This window comes from Schistocerca nitens, chromosome 2 (genome assembly GCF_023898315.1).
Source record: "Schistocerca nitens isolate TAMUIC-IGC-003100 chromosome 2, iqSchNite1.1, whole genome shotgun sequence".
Taxonomy (NCBI): domain Eukaryota; kingdom Metazoa; phylum Arthropoda; class Insecta; order Orthoptera; family Acrididae; genus Schistocerca; species Schistocerca nitens.
Window position 1 is genome coordinate 565,334,085 of NC_064615.1, and position 16,772 is coordinate 565,350,856.

Below are 16,772 nucleotides of genomic sequence, written 5' to 3' on the forward strand. Positions count from 1 at the left end.
CTGGCAAATTTGGAAATAACCTTGTTAGTGCCTTAAAATCCATTCTACACTAGGTAAATGGTGAACATGATTTTATTGACCACATCACACGAAGCGATTTCTGCATTCCAGAGAACTGGAATTCTTTAATTTCCTGTGCTGTTTTGAATTTCCTTAACAAAAACTTAACTCACTCATAACACTGTGGAAAAGGTCAACTCGAAATTCTGCCAAGGAGGGGCATGATCAAACTTTCAAACCTGAAGATAATGAATGTACTCAACTGAATGGACACCTAATTAAACCAAAGAAACTGAATATTGTTAAACCGCTTACCATCAAAAGATAAGAAGAAAGATGTCAATGGCATGCCTCTTGTGTATCAAGCATATTATAAAACTATCATGCATTGAATTTCCCTATGAACACACATGATACATACGCTGACTTCACTGTAGTGAATTTAAATAGAGTTACTTTTTTATAATTGAATTATCTTTCTTGTAAGTAACAACAAATAAAGTTGAATATTTGTACAATTAATTTCATTAATGAAATATTATCATCCAAACAAACATTAGGATTTAAATGTGGAAAATATCTATCACAAAAATTGTTCATTTTTGGGAAAGAAACGGAAATTTGCCCTTATAAATTGACTAAAGAAACATTTCTAGAGATGCATGAATAGCATGATCAGATATCAATTTCCTGTAGCTTTTAGAGTTGCTGCAGCTGGTTTACAAAGAATGAGGTAGGGGAATGTAAACATAGTTATGTTGCACTTTTATTACAATGTTTTTGTAAATGCCCTTTACAGTTCATTGAGCCCAGAATACCCTAGTACCACATCAAAAAGTCCAGATAAGTGTGAGTAGAACTCGAACACCAAGTGCAAACAGAGAGAGAGAGAGAGAGAGAGAGAGAGAGAGAGAGAGAGAGAGAGAGAGAGATAGTTATTCAGTTTAATCGATCCCAGAAACTGAGAATCTCAACAATTTTTGCCTGTTATTACTGTTGATACAGTTGAGATACACACCTATCCTTTCCTGAGACAAAGGGGTCTTAACAGAAGGACAGACAGATAATCAGAAAACAAATGACAAAAAGAAAAAAAATCTATTTTTTTGTGATATAATTACAAATTAACAATTTTCCGATTTTTTCCCTTTACTTGTTCTGTGAAACCTCGTTTCTTTCTAAATATCATGATTCTAGGTCAAGGGAAGTACCCTATGGGTTTCAGCGAGTGAATTTGCAAGTGTAAAATATGTGAATTAAATGGTGGTATCTTCTGATTACATTGCCTTACTTAGAAGCCTAAAGCTTTTACACTGACAAGGACTTATGTGGAATAAATTTCAACTTGATTCATGTATCTGTCCCTGAGAAAAAGGGGTCTTGTTAACAGATGCCACACACCCACCCTGTCCACCAGACTCATATCCTGATGTACCTGAAAACTTCAGAGAAAATCTCCATTCACTTTTATGTAAATTCCCCAATCATATTCTAATCATCAGTGGGGACTTTAATCATCCAATAATTAACTGGGAAAATCGCAGTTTTGTTAGTAGTGGGTGTGATAAGATATCCTGTGAAATTTTACAGAATGCCTTCTCTGAAAGCTACCTAGAACAAATAGTTAGAAATTTCACTTATGGTGGAAATATATTTGGTCTAATGGCAAAAAATAGACCTGACCTCTTTGAAGATGTCCACATCAAAACCAGTATCAGTAACCAAAATGCAGCTGTGGCAACAATGATTACCAAAGTGTAACGAACAAGTAAACCAAGCAGAATGATATATATGTTCAGTAAAGTAGACAAAAAATTGGTAGTGTCATATCTCAATGAGGAACTCGAAACTTTCAGCACAGGGCACAAGCATGTAGAGGAACTCTCAATGCATGATGCCTTCAGTGACTACCATAGTGGAATATTGTCCAGTGATCTTTCACAGAACCCAAGGAAATACTGGTTATATGTAAAGGTGAATGGCACCAAAGTCAGTGTCCAGTCCCTAGCGAGTCAGACAGGAACTGAAACAGAGAGTAGCAAAGCAAAGGCTGAAATGCTAAACTTCATTTTCAAATGTTTCTTTACAAAGGAAAACCCAGGAGAGCTACCCCAATTTAATCCTCATACCACTGAAAAGATGGATGAAGCAAGCATTACTTACAGTGGTGTTGAGAAACATCTGAAATCGTTAAAACTGAGCAAAGCTATAGGCCTGATGGAATTCCTATTAGTCTCGATACTGTATTTGTGGCTGAGTTAGACCCTCTTTTAACTATAACCTATCATAGATCCCTCGAACAAAAAACCATGCCCAGTTCTTGGAAAAAGGCACTGGTCATACCCCTCTACAAGAAGGGTAATAGAAGTGATTCACAAAATACTATCCAATATCCCTGACACTGATTTCTGGTAGAATCTTAGAACATATTCTGAGCCCAAACATAAAGAGATATTTGAAGAGAATGACCTCCACAGTGCCAACCAGCAAGGATTTTGGAAACATTGATCATGTGAAACCCAACTCGCACTTTTTTCACAACGTACTGAAAGCTTTGGATTGACGCAACCAGGTAGATGAAGTATTTCTTGATTTCTGAAAAGCATGGTTCTTGTCAAAAGTAAGGTCATGTGGGGCATCAAGAGAAATTTGTGACTGCACTGAGGACTATTTTGGCAGGGAGGATTCAGCATGTTATTGTCAGATGTAGAAGTAACTTCAGGTGTGTCCCAGGGACATGAGTTAGTACCCTTGTTCATATTGTGTCTTGCGGACAATATTAATAGTAAAATCAGGCTTTTTGCAGATGATGCAGTTACCTATAATGAAGCTGCATAAATATTCAGTCAGATTTTGTTAAGATTTCAAACTGGTGCAGAGATTGGCAACTTGCTCTAAATGTTCAGAAATGTAAAATTTTGCACTTCACAAAATGCAGAATAATGTTGTATCCTATAACATCAATTAGTCACTGTTGGAATCGGCCAATTCATATGAATACCTGGGTGTAAAACTTTGTGGGGATATGAAATGGAATGATCACATAGGTTCAGTCATGGGTAAAGCAGGTGGTAGACTTCGATTTATTAGTAGAATACTGGGGAAGTGCAATCAGTCTACAAAGGAGATTGCTTACAAATCACTCGTGAAACTGGTTCTAGAATATTGCTCAAGTGTGTTGGACATGTACCAGACACAACTACCAGGGGATACTGAACATATACAGAGAAGGGCAGCATGAATGACCACAGGTTTTTTTGATCTGTGGGAAACTGTCACATAGATATTGAACGAACTTAACTGGAAGACTCTTGAAGACAGACGTAAACTATCCCGAGAAAGTCTATTAACAAAGTTTCAAGAACTGGCTTTAAGTGATTACTGCTCACATATAAAGCATGAGGATGTTGTTATTGTGGTCTTCAGTCCTGAGACTGGTTTGATGCAGCTCTCCATGCTACTCTATCCTGAGCAATCTTCTTCATCTCCGAGAAAGTAGTGCAACCAACATCCTTCTGATTATGCTTAGTGTATTCATCTCTTGGTTTCCCTCTACAATTTTTACCCTCCACACTTCCCTCCAATACTAAATTTGAAATCCCTTTATGCCTCAGAACATGTGCTACCAACCGGTTCCTTCTTCTAGTCAAGTTGTGCCACAAATTCCTCTTCTCCCCAATTCAATTCAGTACCTCCTCATTAGTTAAGAGATCTACCCATCTAATCTTCAGCATTCTTCGGTAACACCACATTTGAAACGCTTCTATTCTCTTCTTGTTTAATCTATTTATCATCCATGTTTCGCTTCCATATATGGCCACACTCCATTCAAAAACTTTCAGAAAAGACTTCCTGACACTTAAATATGTACTTGATGTTAACAAATTTCTCTTTTTCAGAAACACTTTCCTTGCCAGAGCCAGTGTACATTTTATATCATCTCTACTTCGACCATCATCAGTTATTTTGCTCCCCAGATAGCAAAATTCATCTACTACCTTAAGTGTCTAATTTCCCTCAGTATCACCTGATTTAATTAGACTACATTCCATTATCCTCATTTTGCTTTTGTTGCTGTTCATCTTATATCCTCCTTTCAAGACACTGTCCATTCAGTTCAACTGCTCTTCCAGGTCCTTTGCTATCTCTGACAGAATTGCAATGTCATCGGCAAATCTCAAAGTTGTTATTTCTTCTCCATGGATTTTAATTCTGACTCCAAATTTTTCTTTTGTTTCCTTTACTGCTTGCTCAATGTACAGATTGAATAACATCAGGGATAGGCTACAACCCTGCCTCACTCCCTTTTCGATCAGTTTCCTTTTTGTGCCCCTCGATTCTTACAACTGCCATCCCGTTTCTGTACAAATTGTAAATAGCCTTTTGCTCCCTGTACTTTACCCTTGTCACCTTCAGAATTTGAAAGAGAATATTCCATTCAACATTGCCAAAAGCTTATTCAACATTGCCAAAAGCTTATTCAACATTGCCAAAAGCTTTCTTTAAGTCTACCAATGCTAGAATGTAGGTTTGCCTTTCCTTAATCTATTTTCTAAGATAAGTCGTAGGGTCAGTATTGCCTTGCATCTTCCTACATATCCCCAGAATCCAAACTGATCTTCCCCAAGATCAGCTTCTATCTGTTTTTACATTCTTCTGTACAGGATTCATGTTAGTATTTTGCAAATGTGACTTGTTAAACTGATAGTTCAGTAATTTTCACACCTGTCAGCACCCGCTTTCTTTGGAATTGGTATTATTATATCCTTCTTTTCACCTGTCTCACACATCATACTCACCAGCTGGAAGAGTTTTGTCATGGCTGGCCCTCCCAAGGCTATCTTACCCCTACTGATATATGCCTCTACATGCTTACATTTATCCTCTAGCCATCGTTGCTTAACCATTTTGCACTTCCTTCTGATCTCATTTTTGAGATGTTTGTATTCCTTTTCACCTGCTTCAGTTACTGCATTTTTATATTTTCTAGTTTCATCAATTAAATTCAATATCTCTTGTTACCCAAGGGTTTCTACTAGCCCTCATCTTTTTACGTACTTGACTCATTGCTGCCTTCACTATTTCATCTCTCAAAGCTATCCATTCTTCTTCTACTGTATTTCTTTCCCCTGTACTTGTCAGTTGTTCCCTAATGCTCTCTTTGAAACTCTCTACAACCTCTCATTCTTTTAGATTATCTATGTCCCATCTCCTTAAGATACCACCTGTTTGCAGTTTCTTCAGTTTTAATCTACAGTTCATAACCAATAAATTGTGGTCAGGGTCCACAATAAAAACCTGGTTCCTAAATCTCTGTCTTACCATTATATAATTTATCTGAAACCTTCCAGCATCTCCAGGCCTCTTCCACATATACAATCTTCTTTCATGATTCTTAAACTAAGTGTTAGCTATGATTAAGTTATGCTCTGTGTAACATTCTACCAGGCGGCTTCCTATTTCATTCCTTACTCCCATTCCATATTCACCTACTACTTTTCCTTCTCTTCCTTTTCCTACTGTCGAATTCCAGTCCCACATGACTATTAAATTTTTGTCTCCCTTCACTATCTGAATAACTTCTTTTATCTCATCATACATTTCTTCAATCTCTTTGTCATCTGGAAAGCTAGTTAACAGATAAACTTGTACTACTGTGGTAGGCGTGGGCTTCATGTCTATCTTCGCTACAATAACATGTTCACTGTGCCGTTCATAGCAGCTTAACTGTGCTTATATTTTTTTATTCATTATTAAACCTATTCCTACATTACCACTATTTGATTTTATATTTATAACCCTGTATTAACATGACCAGAAGTTTTGTTCCTCCTGCCACCAAACTTCACCAGTTCCCACTATATTTAGCTTTAACCTAACCATCTCCATTTTTAAATTTTCTAACCTACCTGCCTAATTAAGGGATCTGACATTCCACGCTTCGATTCATAGAATGCCCGTTTTTTTTCTCCTGATAACACTGTCCTCCTGAGTAGTCCCTGCCCAGAGAACCGAATGGGGGACCAAGAGGATGCCATCATTTAAACATACAATAAAGCTGCACGCCCACAGGAAAAATTGCGATTGTAGTTTCCCCTTGCTTTCAACTGTTCACAGTACCAGTACAGCAAGGCTCTTTTGGTTAATGTTACAAGGCTAGATCAGTCAATCATCCAGACTGTTGCACCTGCAACTACTGAAAAGGCTGCTGCTCTTCAGGAGCCGTAAGTTTGTCTGGCCTCTCAACGGATACTCCTCTGTTGTGGTTGCACCTTTGGTATGGCTATCTGTATCGCAGAGGCATGCAAGCCTCCCTACCAACGACAAGGTTTGTGGCTCATGGGGGGATCATGAGGATAAGTTTAGAATAATCACTGCACACACAGAGGCATTCAATCAATCAATATCCTCACACTACAAATGTGCATGGAACCTGAAGAAACATTATTAACTGGTACAATAGGCTGTACCCTCTGCCATGCACCTCAATGTGGTTTGCAGAGTATAGATGTAGATGTAGATGCACAGACAGAGTGTGAGATAAAAAATGATGAAAAAAAATTTTTTTAGAAATAAAAATTAACAATTTTTGAATTTTTTCTTCAGTTTTAGTGTGTACCTTCAACTCTTGCCAAACTTCATGATTCTAAGTCAATGGAAAGTACCCTATATGCATGTCATGAGTGAGTTTGTGAGTGCCAAAACACATGACATAAAAGGTCATATCTTTTGATTGCACTGACTTAGAAGCTTATTTTTTACACTTCCAAGAGGCCATAGGTCTTAATTTTTGATACAAATTTCAACTTGATTTGTCTACCTGATCCTGAGAAAAAGGAATTTTAACAGCTGAAAGGATAGACAGACATACAATAAAGTGGTCCTATATGGAATCCGTTTGAACTGGTTGCGGTATGGAACCCCAAAAATCATGAATATAGGTGGAGAGACAAAATCATGAATATAGGTGGAGAGACAAATGAATAATGAGGTAATGAAACTTTGAAATCAATTTATATGAAATGAATCAAGTGTTAGTTAACACCTTGTCATTTCAGATAGTCATAAGGCTTATACCTACTCGAATAAATTATTACTAGAATTTCACAATGTATATTTACTATCAAAACAGTACGTTTTCAAATACACTATTTTGTGTCTTCCTCGCTTCAGGGACACAGATGAGCACATTCGTCTGGGACCAGGGGCATCCCTCTGATCAAACTGTGTCTTATGTTTCTTTTTGTAGGAACAGTATGTATACATTAATATAGTAAATGGTAATTTATTCTTTCTCTTAACATCCATTACTAAGTATAATTACATTTGGTAATGAGAATGGGCAGGGAAATTAAATATCATTATCTTGTTTCGATCCATACTCCCCAAGACACTTTACGGCATGTGGCAGAGGATATACTGTGTCCCCCTTTTCTGTTCCGGTTGCGAATGGTTCATGGGAAGAATAATTGTTGATAAGCCTCCATGTGAGCCATAAGCTCTCTAATTTACGTTCACTATCCTTTTGTGAGAAATACACTGTAGGAAGCAATACATTGGCTGATTCTTCTAGGAATGCACACACACTTGGAATTTTAACAGTAAACCACACCATGTTGCAGAATGCCTCTCTTGTAGCATCTGCCACCAAAGCTGGGAGAGCATATCTGGGACACTTTTGCATCTAACAAATGAACCTGTGGCGAAACACAATGATCTTCTTTGGATCTTCTCTCTTTACTCTGTCAGTCCTATTTGGTACAGATCACAGACTGATGAGAAATATTGAAATTTCGATCGAATGAGGGTTTTATAATTGCTTCATTTGTGCATAGACTACACTTTCTGAGGATTCTTTCAGTTAATCTCAGCCACACATCTGCCTTACCTGTGATCAGTTTTATGTGGTCATTCAGCTTTAAATTACTCAGTATGCATACTCTTGGTATTTATGGATGTGATTGGTTCCAGTGATTGTTCTGCACAATTGTGCATTTATGCTTTACATGATTTTCTGCCTCTTTATCTGCAATACATTATATCTGTTTATGTTGAGGATCAATGGCCAATCCCTGCACTAGTTGCCAATTCTATGTAAGTCTTCCTGCATTTTGCTACAATTTTTAAGTGTTGCAACTTCTCTTCATACACTAGTGTGAAACAAATCTGTACCTTTGTGATGTCTATCCAGTAATAGGTCATGATACACCTAAATCCAATGAACTGTTCAATACCATTCATATTACAATGATGTATATTTGAAATTTCATTTATCATATTATGTTTTTACCATTATATTTGGACAATCTGATTCTTTAAATTTTCACTTTGTCTCTGAAAACATTAATTATCCAATGAAGACAAATTTGCTTCCTTCGCCTGTTATCGGTAGATAAACTAACTACAAATTATAATAATTGTATTTAATATCACCTAACCATGTACTCTTTAGAAAATACGTTTGTATTCTGACTAATATTTTGTACATTAAGGATATCACAATCTTATTGCAGTGTCCTCTAACACCTCTTTTTACCATTGAAATGTAACATCCTTGTTTACCTTATGATTTTTGGGGCGAGTTGAAGAGAGTGTAAGTGAAGTGATGAAAGGGATCAGACATGAGGAGTAAGTAAGGGGCTTTTCTCCGTTGTAACTATGTAAAACATACTTACTGAAATTCTATGATGTGTAAAGATATTTATATTCAAGAATTGTTTTGTATATGTTGTTAGTCAAATGTATGAGAAGTGGTTCTCAAAAGCATTTATTTCAAAAGTTTACAAGTTTATCCAGCTACTTTTCACATAATTGAACAAAGTCACATTCCAGAATGAGATTTTCACTCTGCAGCGGGGTGTGCGCTGATATGAAACTTTCTGGCAGATTAAAACTGTGTGCTGGACCGAGTTTCGAACTCGGGACCTTTGCCTTTCGTGGGCAAGTGCTCTACCAACTGAGCTACCCGCGCATGACTCACGCCGCGTCCTCACAGCTTTACTTCCGCCAGTACCTCGTTTCCTACCTTCCAAACTTTACAGAAACTCTCCTGCGAACCACGCAGGACTAGCACTCCTGAAAGTCACATTATTGACAGGACTGATTGCAAGAATACCATACAATGATCCATCGTTATCTGGAGAATATTTTGTTCTTAAGCATATTAAGACCAAGGCCTGCACAAAGATCATTCCCCCAATTGTTTTAAGAATGGCATGCCGAGTCTACATCATCATAATCATAATAATATAATCATCATCATCATCATCAACAACAACAACAACAACAACAACAACAACAACAAGAATTCAAGAAGAGTATATTTTGTGACTTCAGTTTATTGCAACAACAACACAGGTGCTGCCTGTCTGCAACCTTGCTTCCCAGAGTGTAATACTACACACTTCTAGTCAAGAAACTAATTTTCTGTTCAGTTAATTATATTAGTGTTTACTGGACTGAGGGAGTAGGTCTGTTAGGTTTGTTTTTATTTTTGATGGAGAATGTGAATTGTTTCATTTTGTGTATTTTTCTCCAAATAATGATGAGACTTATTTTCACCACAAGTTGTCCTCCTTACATGTTGTCCCAGAACTGATCCAAATTATCCTAATAATTCAACCAACTTTAAGAAGTTCCCATTGTTGTAAGTAAAGAGTTTGAAGTTTGTCTTACAGGAAGGCACTGTCAAGCCAAAAAATGAATAACTGTTATGAGACATTCGGTTACACCCTCCCATTTCTGGGATCCCACATTTAATATCTACAGAATTTGTGCCTCAACAGTACTGCCAGATTTCAATCTACTGGAGAGCTCCGCCTAATTTTGGTGCTATTCTAAGTGCACTTGGGACCTATCAAGGCTAGCTAATGTCTCAGGAATGTGTTGCCAATTACAGTAACCAGCTGAAGTGAGTAATATTTTAACGTTACAGTTGCAGAAACAAAAAACCACATCTGCGCTTTCAGAATAAACTACTCATTTTTTTCTGAACAACTTCAACATTGCACAGTGTACAATTGTAAGTTTTAGAAGTAAAGCAATGATTAGAATCATTCCTAGTATAGCTGTCATGTCCGGTTGCTTGTTTTGTAGGGCCTCTTTTGGCTAAGGTTGTCCTAACAAAATTGCCTACTTTGTTGGGCCATTTTCTGAGATTTGAATCAACAACATAACTTTTAATCTGAGTTTGAGATATGCAGTTGCTAGACTGAGTTGGAACAGTTTTGCCTTCATTAGAGGGCTTGCACTCAATGTCCAATTTACCCTCTAATACTGAAGGCACATCTTCACTTACCGAATGCTTACACTGGTTTATGTGTGCTTCTGCATTCATGCCTAGATAATTTTGATCAACACTATCTTTAGTTTGAAAAAACTTTATTTGAAGAAAATTTTATCTACATTTTTCTTTCAGTTCATTTTTTCCTATACTGTTTGCCTGAGAGGCACTTTCTGCCATCAGACACTGTAAGCGCTTACACTATTAGCAATATAGACTAATGAAAACATGGTGTGTCACAGTGAGACAGCCTTTTCACATTACCCACTAATCCCCGGACTCTGTAAGCTGAGTCAACAAATACGAACTTTTAATGAAATCATTGCTGTTGTGTTTACTGGACAGCCACAACAGAAATGCTACAACAGGATACAAACTTTCTTCACCTACATGATCACTGCACAAAGTTAATAATAAAAATAAACAGTGTGTGGCAAATGAAATATGTTTCTAACAAGCACAGCACATACAAATCTCTATCAGTGACATAAACCACAGTTCAACCACTACGCCCCACCTCACTCACAACCATAATGGATGATAAAAAAGTTTCCATTTGAAGGCTGTACAGTCCAAAATCGGTCTGGTAATCAGGCAATATCACCATGAGCATAGAGGCAATCATACCATTGGTGCACCAGGTTGAAGATACTCATTTCACAAAACACTGTGTCCTGTTGCATGAAGAAGCCTGTCACTGTCAGCTGCACAGTCTCATTTGACAGAAATCGTTGAACTTTCAATGCCTTTTTCAAGGGACTGAAGACATGATAACAGGATGGTAAGAATCAGGACGTAGGGCAGGTGATTGAATGTCTCCACTTCGAGATGGTATAACTTTTGCATCATGACACTCCACAACGGTGGTTTTTGATAAACATGCTGTCTCATATACATTCTTCACCCTCTGATGGATGTCTACCAATGTTTATCATTCAGCAGCCAATAACTGAATAACAGCACATTGTTCCTGTTTGGTTGTATTTGATAATAAATTTGTCATAGTTCATGTTTCCACATTTACCACACACATCGGAAAGACATGAACGCTATGCTAATCCGGTGACTACATCTTGGTGCTTATATAGCTGGATTGGAGTTGCACTACATTGCCTATACACTGCAATAACACCTTCAAATGGAAACTTTTCGATCAGTGCTTGTATTAGTTGTAGTCCATTAATAAACAACTGAGAGAGCAGAGTTTGCAACATGGTCATGGAGACAGAGTGGCAGTACCATGACCAGCACAATAGCAATCAGCACAGCTGAGAACTGCATTGTTGGCAGTATTATCAGAGCTTCCGCTGTAGAAAGTGGAATGACTTACACATAATGGCTTTATTTGTTGGAAAACAAGTGTATAAATTGCCAGGACCTATTTAGTGTGCCCAAAGTATACAAAGGAAAAACAGTTATGGTCAAATATTGAGAAGGTCCTCACTCCGACATGCCCGAAGCACAATTTATGGCTTGAAACAGGCAGTTTTGAAAGCACTTTCATCTATTGTAAGAAAAAGTACCAGTCAAATACTAGTAAGGTTGTTGGAATGCAAACAGTCTGAAATACGACAAAACTGAATAAGCAGTTCATGAAGTGCACATTAGTTGCTTTAGCTCCGAAATACGGTTTGACAGGTTTTATTTATTTATTTATTTTAAATGATCTGAATATCAATATCTGCTGATTATGTCTTTCAAAACTGAGAAATAAAAGAAAATGAGGGAACGTCAAACGCAGTTACAGATGAAATAGAAAAAAAGAATTTATAGAAGAGTGGCACGAAGAGCAATGTAAATGGTAATAACTTGCAGGTCCAAAGGAGAGGGATTGGGGGAGGGAGGGGAGGGAGGGGAGGGGTGGGAGTAAGGATGGCATGCATTTTTTCACTTATAAACACTGCTTGATCACAATGTCTGGGTTCAAAAGACTATGGCATATGGTGGGCAGATCGTATTTTACTTACTCCTTACTTATCTGTTACAAAGTTTTTTCTCAGCAATACTGATACAGGTGTTTAAGGTTTCTATATAGGAAATGTTATGCTGTTATATGCCAACATTTATTCACTTGTCACCTGTTTCACAATACTGCATATAATTTACAGTAAGACACTAGATTTCCAATTTATTCTCACACTTTATGAAAACTTTCACTGTCTTCAGAATGAAATTTTCACTCTGCAGTGGAGTGTGCGCTGATTTGAAACTTCCTGGCAGATTAAAAGTGTGTGCTGGACCAAGCCTCAAACTAGGGACTTTGAGTCTCGGTCTGGCACACAGTTTTAATCTGCCAGTCCCGGCACACAGTTTTAATCTGCCAGGAAGTTTCTTTCACTGTCTTGTTTAATTCATCCTTTTGGAGCCATATTAAAATACAGCATTTTGCCTTCCTCAAAAATCTGCTGCCCAGCATGATGGCTCGATCTGTCACCCCCCAAGCTGGCCCTGGAGTTGACAACTGATCAGTGTTAGCCATAAAAAAACACACTAACAAATACAAAATTAAATTTTTGGGTGAAATCTCTAAGGCTTTTGAAAACTGGTGTAAGAGAAGGAAATGGATTGTCCCTACTGCTGTTCAATTGCGTACCAGCAAAGGTAACCAAGGAATGGAGGAAAAGAACAGAACAAGAAGAAGGACTTTAAAAAGCACAACTGGAAGAAAAGGGGATAATCTGAGTACTGCTTGTTTGGCATTTGCAGATAGTCTTGCATTCTTAGCTACAATGCAGATAAATCTCCTACATGAGACAGCTTCAATATCTTTTGATATCTATATGTTTTGAAAAAGCAGAGTATATGACAAATGTGTTGGAGGCACCAAAATACAAGGAAACTGATTATGGATGAAATAAAAAAGACAACAAAATTTAAATATTTAGATGAAATAATACAAAAAAAATTTAAATATTTAGGTGAAATAATACAAAAAACCACCCCATGAACCATGGACCTTGCCGCTGGTGGGGAGGCTTGTGTGCCTCAGCGATACAGATGGCCGTACCGTAGGTGCAACCACAACGGAGGGGTATCTGTTGAGAGGCCAGACAAACATGTGGTTCCTGAAGAGGGGCAGCAGCCTTTTCAGTAGTTGCAGAGGCAACAGTCTGGATGATGGACTGATCTGGCCTTGTAACATTAACCAAAACGGCCTTGCTGTGCTGGTACTGCGAATGGCTGAAAGCAAGGGGAAACTACAGCCATAATTTTTCCCGAGGAAATGCAGCTTTACTGTATGATTAAATGATGATGGCGTCCTATTGGGTAAAATATTCCGGAGGTAAAATAGTCCCCCATTCGGATCTCCGGGCGGGGACTACTCAAGAGGACGTCGTTATCAGGAGAAAGAAAACTGGCGTTCTACGGATCGGAGCGTGAATGTCAGATCCCTTAATCGGGCAGCTAGGTAAGAAAATTTAAAAAGGGAAATGGATAGGTTAAAGTTAGATATAGTGGGAATTAGTGAAGTTCGGTGGCAGGAGGAACAAGACTTTTGGTCAGGTGAATACAGGGTTATAAATACAAAATCAAATAGGGGTAATGCAGGAGTAGGTTTAATAATGAATAAAAAAATAGGAGTGCGGGTTAGCTACTACAAACAGCATAGTGAACGCATTATTGTGGCCAAGATAGACACAAAGCCCATGCCTACTACAGTAGTACAAGTTTATATGCCAACTAGCTCTGCAGATGAAGAAGAAATAGATGAAATGTATGACGAGATAAAAGAAATTATTCAGGTAGTGAAGGGAGACGAAAATTTAATAGTCATGGGTGACTGGAATTCGTCAGTAGGAAAAGGGAGAGAAGGAAACATAGTAGGTGAATATGGATTGGGGGAAGAAATGAAAGAGGAAGCTGCCTGGTAAAATTTTGCACTGAGCATAACTTAATCATAGCTAACACTTGGTTCAAGAATCATAAAAGAAGGTTGTATACCTGGAAGAATCCTGGAGATACTAAAAGGTATCAGATAGATTATATAATGGTAAGACAGAGATTTAGGAAAGAGGTTTTAAATTGTAAGACATTTCCAGGGGCAGAGGTGGATTCTGATCACAATCTATTGGTTATGAACTGCAGATTGAAACTGAAGAAACTGCAAAAAGGTGGGAATTTAAGGTGATGGGGCCTGGATAAACCGAAAGAACCAGAGGTTTTAGAGAGTTTCAGGGAGAGCATAAGGGAACAACTGACAGGAATGGGGGAAAGAAGTACAGTAGAAGAAGAATGGGTAGCTCTGAGGGATGAAGTAGTGAAGGCAGCAGACGATCAAGTAGGTAAAAAGACAAGGGCTAATAGAAATCCTTGGGTAACAGAAGAAATATTGAATTTAATTGATGAAAGGAGAAAATATAAAAATGCAGTAAATGAAGCAGGCAAAAAGGAATACAAACGTCTCAAAAATGAGATCAACAGGAAGTGCAAAATGGCTAAGCAGGGATGGCTAGAGGACAAATGTAAGGATGTAGAGGCTTGGCTCACTAGGGGTAAGATAGATACTGCCCACAGGAAAATTAAAGAGACCTTTGGAGAGAAGAGAACCACTTGTATGAATATCAAGAACTCAGATGGAAACCCAGTTCTAAGCAAAGAAGGGAAGGCAGAAAGGTGGAAGGAGTATATAGAGGGTTTATACAAGGGTGATGTACTTGAGGACAATATTATGGACATGGAAGAGGATGTAGATGAAGATGAAATGGGAGATAAGATACTGCGTGAAGAGTTTGACAGAGCACTGAAAGACCTGAGTCGAAACAAGGCCCCGGGAGTAGACAACATTCCATTAGAACTACTGATGGCCTTGGGAGAGCCAGTCATGACAAAACTCTACCATCTGGTGAGCAAGATGTATGAGACAGGCGAAATACCCTCAGACTTCAAGAAGAATGTAATAATTCCAATCCCAAAGAAAGCAGGTGTTGACAGATGTGAAAATTACCGAACTATCAGTTTAATAAGTCACAGCTGCAAAATACTAACGTGAATTCTTTACAGACGAATGGAAAAACTGGTAGAAGCGGACCTCGGGGAAGATCAGTTTGGATTCCGTAGAAATGTTGGAACACGCGAGGCAATACTAACCTTACGACTTATCTTGAAGAAAGATTAAGAAAAGGGAAACCTACGTTTCTAGCATTTGTAGACTTAGAGAAAGCTTTTGACAACGTTAGCTGGAATACTCTCTTCCAAATTCTGAAGGTGGCAGGGGTAAAATACAGGGAGCGAAAGGCTATTTACAATTTGTACAGAAACCAGATGGCAGTTATAAGAGTCGAGGGGCATGAAAGGGAAGCAGTGGTTGGGAAAGGAGTGAGACAGGGTTGTAGCCTCTCCCCGATGTTATTCAATCTGTATATTGAGCAAGCAGTAAAGGAAGCAAAAGAAAAATTCGGAGTAGGTATTAAAATTCATGGAGAAGAAGTAAAAACTTTGAGGTTCGCCGATGACATTGTAATTCTGTCAGAGACAGCAAAGGACTTGGAAGAGCAGTTGAACGGAATGGACAGTGTCTTGAAAGGAGGATATAAGATGAACATCAACAAAAGCAAAACGAGGATAATGGAATGTAGTCAAATTAAATCGGGTGATGCTGAGGGAATTAGATTAGGAAATGAGACACTTAAAGTAGTAAAGGAGTTTTGCTATTTAGGGAGTAAAATAACTGATGATGGTCGAAGTAGCGAGGATATAAAATGTAGACTGGCAATGGCAAGGAAATCGTTCCTGAAGAAGAGAAATTTGTTAACGTCGAGTATAGACTTAAGTGTCAGGAAGTTGTTTCTCAAAGTATTTGTATGGAGTGTAGCCATGTATGGAAGTGAAACATGGACGATAACTAGTTTGGACAAGAAGAGAATAGAAGCTTTCGAAATGTGGTGCTACAGAAGAATGCTGAAGATTAGATGGGTAGATCACGTAACTAATGAGGAGGTGTTGAATAGGATTGGGGAGAGGAGAAGTTTGTGGCACAACTTGACTAGAAGAAGGGATCGGTCGGTTGGTAGGACATGTTTTGAGGCATCAAGGGATCACAAATTTAGCATTGGAGGGCAGCGTGGAGGGTAAAAATCGTAGAGGGAGACCAAGAGATCAATACACTAAGCAGATTCAGAAGGATGTAGGTTGCAGTAGCTACTGGGAGATGAAGAAGCTTGCACAGGATAGAGTAGCATGGAGAGCTGCATCAAACCAGTCTCAGGACTGAAGACCACAACAACAACAACAACAACAACAACAACAACACAAAAAAAAAATGCTTTGGACAAAGAAACTAACTTAGCAAGGGCAAAGAAATTGGAGGTGGCTATTAACTTAACAAAAAATCTGTATAGCAAGGAATTTATTCCATAAACGCACAATTCTGATGTTACAACATTGTCATTAGATCAGAATGCTTTTATGCTTGAGAACACCTTTCATTAAATACAGCCAAACAATTAGGGAAATAGAAGGAAGGGAAAATAATCAGGAAAATCTTGGGACT